The sequence below is a fragment of the Macrotis lagotis genome, chromosome 1, assembly GCF_037893015.1.
Source record: "Macrotis lagotis isolate mMagLag1 chromosome 1, bilby.v1.9.chrom.fasta, whole genome shotgun sequence".
Taxonomy (NCBI): domain Eukaryota; kingdom Metazoa; phylum Chordata; class Mammalia; order Peramelemorphia; family Peramelidae; genus Macrotis; species Macrotis lagotis.
This window is the reverse complement of record NC_133658.1, coordinates 733,166,718-733,172,717: the sequence shown is the minus strand read 5'-3', so window position 1 is coordinate 733,172,717 and position 6,000 is coordinate 733,166,718.

Sequence of the window (6,000 nt, the reverse complement as noted above, 5' to 3'; positions counted from 1 at the left end):
AAGTAATTGTCTATGGTCAGGTTCCTTTGTTTCTGTTTATTCATTTCCCCAGTCTGTACCTGGTTTGAGGTACTCCCAAGATTTTGAGTATTATTGGGATAACTCCCGCAAGACTCTGACTGCTCTCCTGCCCGTACTCTGGTCTGTGGATGGCAATAGGGGGCCCCCAGACTGCCACCAGGGTCTGAATATGGACAAAGCACAAGAGTCCTATTCCAGGGACAGAGGAGAAACCTCTACAGTCTCCCCCCACCCCTTTACCTTCCATGAACTGAGTGCTCTTGGAGCAGCTGCCAGGGCTCTGTCTGCCTGCTTCCGTTTCCTGGGATCTGGGCTGCATTGAGGGACACTGACTCCTAGCCACCCCTCACTTTCAATTTTTTTTAATGGTATTGATCTTTAATATTAAAGTCCATTTACAATGAATTGTAGAGTATGATATAAGGTGCTGGTCTAATTTCTGCCAGATTGCTGTCCAATTTTCCTGGAAGTTATCATCAAATAGGATGCTAAGTAATGTGTTTTTTAGTTTATCAAACATTAAGTAGAGTTCCATTCTGATTCTCCTTCATCTTGCTTTTTCCACTGCTATTTTTTAACTGGTATCAGATGGCTTTGATGACTGTTGCTTTATAGGAGGTCTAAAAGTGCTATTCTCCTTTATCTTCAACACGTTTCATTATTTCTTTGACAGTCTAGATTTCATTTTTTCCAAAAGAATTTTATTTATCTCTATAAAGTACTTTTAAAAAATAACTTGATCAACATAGTACTAAAATTATAAATTAACTTTAGTAATATTATTTTTATTATATTGGCATGACCCAACCATGAGTTGCTGAATTTTCTATTATTTAACATTTATATCTTTAAGGAGCCCTTTGTAATTGAATAGTCTGCTTTTAGATTGATTCCCCAGATATTTTATGCACTTTGTAGTACTTTGAAGTTGAATTTTTCCTTTTCCTTGTTGATTCTAGATTATTATATGGAAATGCTGTTGATTTTTGAGGATTTTATAGTCTGCAAGCTTGCTGAAGCTTTAGCCTCAATAAATTTCTTTGCTGATTTTCTAAGTAAACTATCATATCAGCAAATAGGACAATTTTATCTTCACTTTACCTATCTTTATACCTTTAATTTCTTTCTCTTCTATTATGCTATTACCAACATTTCCAGAACAGCAGCAATTAGTGATGATGGGTGTTCTTGCTTTATTTTTATATTTATTACAAAGGATTCTATCATCCCTGTATATGCCACTTGTCTTTTTAGTTAATACCTATATTTTTAGAAAAGATATCTCTATGTCCATTATTTTGTAGCAGTTGTGTATTAATGAGATGTTTTCTGTATCTATTGAGATAATTGTGTAGCTTAGTATATTTGCTTTCAATGATTGTGACTGTTTTTCTAATTTGAACCACTATTATTTTCCTGGCACAAATCCCACTGTCATGATAAATGACTACTTGTATATATAGTCTAACAGAATTTTTATTTTTGCAAGCCAGTGGAGTTAAGTGACTTGCCCAAGGTCACACAGCTAGGTAATTAGTATGTGACTGAGGCTGGAATTGAACTCAGGTCCTCCTGATTCCAGAGCTAATACTCTATCCACTGTGCAGCCTAGCTACCCCAACCTAACAGAATTTTAAAATTGGGAATTGATATTCATTAATGATGTTAGTTCATAATTGTCCTGTACTTTATCTTCCCTGGTTGAAATAATTGGATTATACTTGTCTCACAAAAAGAATTTGTTAGGGTGTTTTCTTAACTTTTGAGAATTATCTGATTGATACTGATTGTTCTTTGAAATTCTGATAGAATGTTGTGAAACCATCTGGGGCAATTTCCCCCCCTTTGGTAGCTGCTTCATGTAGTTCTATTTCTTGTTCTAATTGAATTAAGAGCTCTATTTGGTGTTCTAAGTTTCAATATTTTAGATTTTTAAAGGTATTTATTTCATGTTCTGAGTTTTGTTAACATATAATGTGCATAATAGGTATTGATACTTCTTTTTAATTCTTATGGATACATTGTGATTTCATCTTATTTGCTATTTTGATATGATTTTCTACCTTCTTTTAAATCAGATTAGCTAATAGTTTATTTATTTATTTTTTGAAAGATTCAGATTTTAGTTTTATCATTTTTTTCATTAATTTCTTATCTAAATTTTAATTTCCCTCTGTGCTTTTTTAAGGCTATTGATTTTTTTAATTTTTAGAAAATATTCATTAATATCTTCTATTTTGTTGTGTTTGTAGGAATGATTTTCCCTATGAGTGCTTTAGCTACATATAAGAAACCATTTTCTTTCACATAATTTTTCCCTATTTGTTCTTTGATTCATTTATTAACAATTTCTTAAGTCATTTGGCTCCCTCTTGCTTGTACTCCCTAAACTGATTACTACTTTCACTGTTATGATCTGCAAAGAATGCTTTTCTGCTTTTTCACATTTGCTTGCAGTGATTGTACCCTTACATACTTGATCAATTTTTCAAAAAGTGTTGGTGCTGAAAAATTATATATGCTTCTATTAGCAGCCTTTCAGATCTACTTTCTCCATCAATTTATTCCTTATTTCCCCTTTTGTTATGTTAGATTTATTCAAAACCCAGGCAGAGACATTGAAACCTGCCACTGATAAACTGCCATTTTCTCTTCTCACAGTCTTTCCTTTATATTAAGGCATTTAGGGCAAGTGTCTAATACTAGTACTGGTTTGTTGTTTATTGTTCCTTTCAGCATAATGTAATGCTTTATAAATTCCTTTTTGTGGGGCAGCTAGGTGGCACAGTGGCTAAAACACTGGCCCTGGAATCAGGAGTACTTGGGTTCAAATCTGGTCTCAAGACACAATAATTTCCTAGCTGTGTGGCCTTGGGCAAGCCATGGGTTTACCATTTGCCTTACAAAAAACCTAAAAAAATATAATTCCTTTTTGTGTTGTGAATGTTTTTACACCTTTGTCTGATAACATGATTGCAACTGCTCTATTTTCAAGTTTACCTGGAGTGAATTTTTTTCAACTTTCTGTCCATGTCTTTTTTATGTTTATTAGAAGCAACAGATTTTAGTTTTGTGTCAGTTTTTCATTTTTAACACATTCATATTTAGAATGAGGTTTACATTTTTGTTTCAATTTTTTCCCCAAGTTAGGATTTTTCTCCCTCTCCTTTTGCAAACACTGTACATTGTCTTTTCAGTTTTTAAACAAATCTACTTTAAATCCTATTCCTTCCAGCTTTCTTCTCAGCTTCAAGCCTTCTCACACCTGTTACACTTTCTCTAGTTTGCTGTTTAGTAGTTTCCATTTGTTTCTACTTTATCTTATTCCTTCTTCCCTTAGTTAAGCAAATTTCCATTCCTCTGTATTCCATCATTTTTACATTTTCAATGCCTTTTTCCTGCCTTTTATTTTAACCTTCTCATATTCTAAACTTTAATCTCTAAGTCACAGCCTATCTACTTTCATTCTTTACTCTATATTCCTCATGGGATTAAAGTTCCTAAAATACTTTTGGGTTCCTTAAACAGTTCCTATTTTACTGCTGTGTAGAACTAGTCCTCAGCCCCTTTTGTTCTTGGAAATAATTCTTTCAGGTGATAAGAGTTTTAGCTTCATGGTAGGAATTTTACTATATATTTGATTGTGCAGTTTATTAACTTTTGCAGTGTTTATGGCCATTTTCTCTTTATTTCCATGAAATCTCCTCTCTGGGTCTTTACCCTCAACTTCTCTGGGCATCAGTAGCACCCCCCCCCAAAAAAAAACTAATTCATTCCTGGAAAATTTAAAGTTCAAAAGTTATGGGCAAATACTTTGTATCATGTTCTCATTCCTTTTCTTTTGGAAGCTTTTTCGATATATTATCATTTAAGATCAGTATATTTTGCTTATATAAAGATCATGTATTTATAAAAGTTTGTTCCTTGCTTTTTCCAAATTTTCCTTGTGTTTGGTTGCGTTCCCAAGTAGTTATACTCATTTCTTTGGAGACTCATCATGATGGATTCACATTTTTCTATTTACCAATTACTTTATTTGTGCAGATCATAAATTCTGTCTTCACAATTCTTCTTTTAAATCATTTGGGAATAAACTGCTGAGGTTCTATGCTGTTTTAGGAATTCACAGGTCCTTTATTATTAAGTTGTTAATTCATTTTCCTTTATCTCAAAACATTCTAATAGATTTCTGGGATTAATCGGAGCTATATTCACTTTGGTTTTCTTTAAACACTCCTATTTGTCTACTTATGTAGTCTTTGCCCAAGTTCACCTACTCCTGAGGTCTTTAGTAATGAGGCTTTCCCCCATATACTACCTTATTACTATCTGACTCCTTCCCCTGTCATGGCAGTTTCCCAGAATGCTGAAGCTTAAAGCTGTTTCAGCCTAGGCTGGACAATAAACATTTCAATGACCTTGGACTCCAAAGGATGCACTCTTTCCTTCAGGTTTAATAGAGTGCCATTTAGCCCTACATACAAATACTGCCTCATTCCCCATTGTTAGTCAATTCTCTGGTTGCATAGTTGCAGCACAGGAATATTGCCATCCCAGACAGGACAATTTTCTTTCGATTTTCTGTGTCAGTGGGAGGACAGGTGTTAGTAGTGTTGATTTCTTTGCAAACCTGTGAGTCAACTTGTGCAGCCCTACTGCAGGAGCATGGAGTGCAGTATGGAATGGGGTGCTAAGCAAGACCTTTAGATAATAAGAATTGACCTTCTCTGCCATTAGTTCAATGAATTAAAGCTCTTGGTGTCAGACTGTGGAAGCAGCTAAAATTGTACTATCTCTCTGTGCCTGATTTCAAGGAGGTAGTAAGAGAGGGTTGAGAGGTTTTAAAGATCAAAGAAAATGCCCAGTCCTCCATTTTTCTTGGTTAATATACAATTTCAAATCTATTATTTCAGATATACACATATATAGTCCCTCCAACAATGGAGATCAACTGGATGGTTATTGCTGTCCACCATGGCAAGATCTGTCATTCCAAAAAGTCTGAAACAAAAAGCTCATAATAAATTTGTGGACACCTCTGGAATTTGAGCCTTTAAGGATATCAATGAAGAACATGGTCTGTCCACAAGTTACTCTTTATTCTCAAAAGACCAAGTCATTCTCTATTGTATATTTTCTTTATGTTATGATCTTTCTACTACTTTTCCTTGGTAATTTTATTTCTGTAAAGTGCTGAAGGCCACACATCACCGTACAGTTCTCCATTACCCTCTGTTATAGTGTTTCACAACATAATACACAAAACACTTACACATTACTGCAAGATAAAAGGATGTTATACAGAATTAGCACTAAGTGAGAATCTTCTGCAATTAAAGTTTTTAGCTTTTAAGATATGTATATCTTAAAAACTAAAAAAAATTTAAAGGATTGCTTTCTAAATGAGGCAAATCAAACATACTGGAGATTAACAAATGAAAAACCAACCACATTTATTAGTAAAAACCAACATCGATAGTCAAAAAACTAGACTCAGGTTTTGGTTTGAAAAACCTTAATGGTAAGTGAGATATGTAATAATAAGTGCTTTTAAAAAAAGTGCTTAACTTCTAGTAAAATAAAGGGCCCACTTCATTCCTTTCAAATAATTTTATTTTTTAAATTAACCAACATCTTTAGACTTTATGGTATGGGGTCATAAAAATGGCACTGTATCTATAAAGTAGTCCTGACAAAGCTATGCCATTAAGAAAAGCCAGTCAAGACAGCATAAAAGAAACAGGTAATATGAAAAAGAAACTGCTTAAAAGAAGTAATTTTAAGAGACCTGGTAATTTATACACTAAAGTACATATATGCTCACCTAACTTTGTCATGACTTTCTCTTCACTCCAGAAGTATTATTACAAGTTACTACTTGTAATACATACTATATTTAAGGTGATATAATGTCAACATTTTATCTAACAGGAGAAAAAAAAAGTCTTCCCACTGGTAAGTTCACACCAATCTGAATAA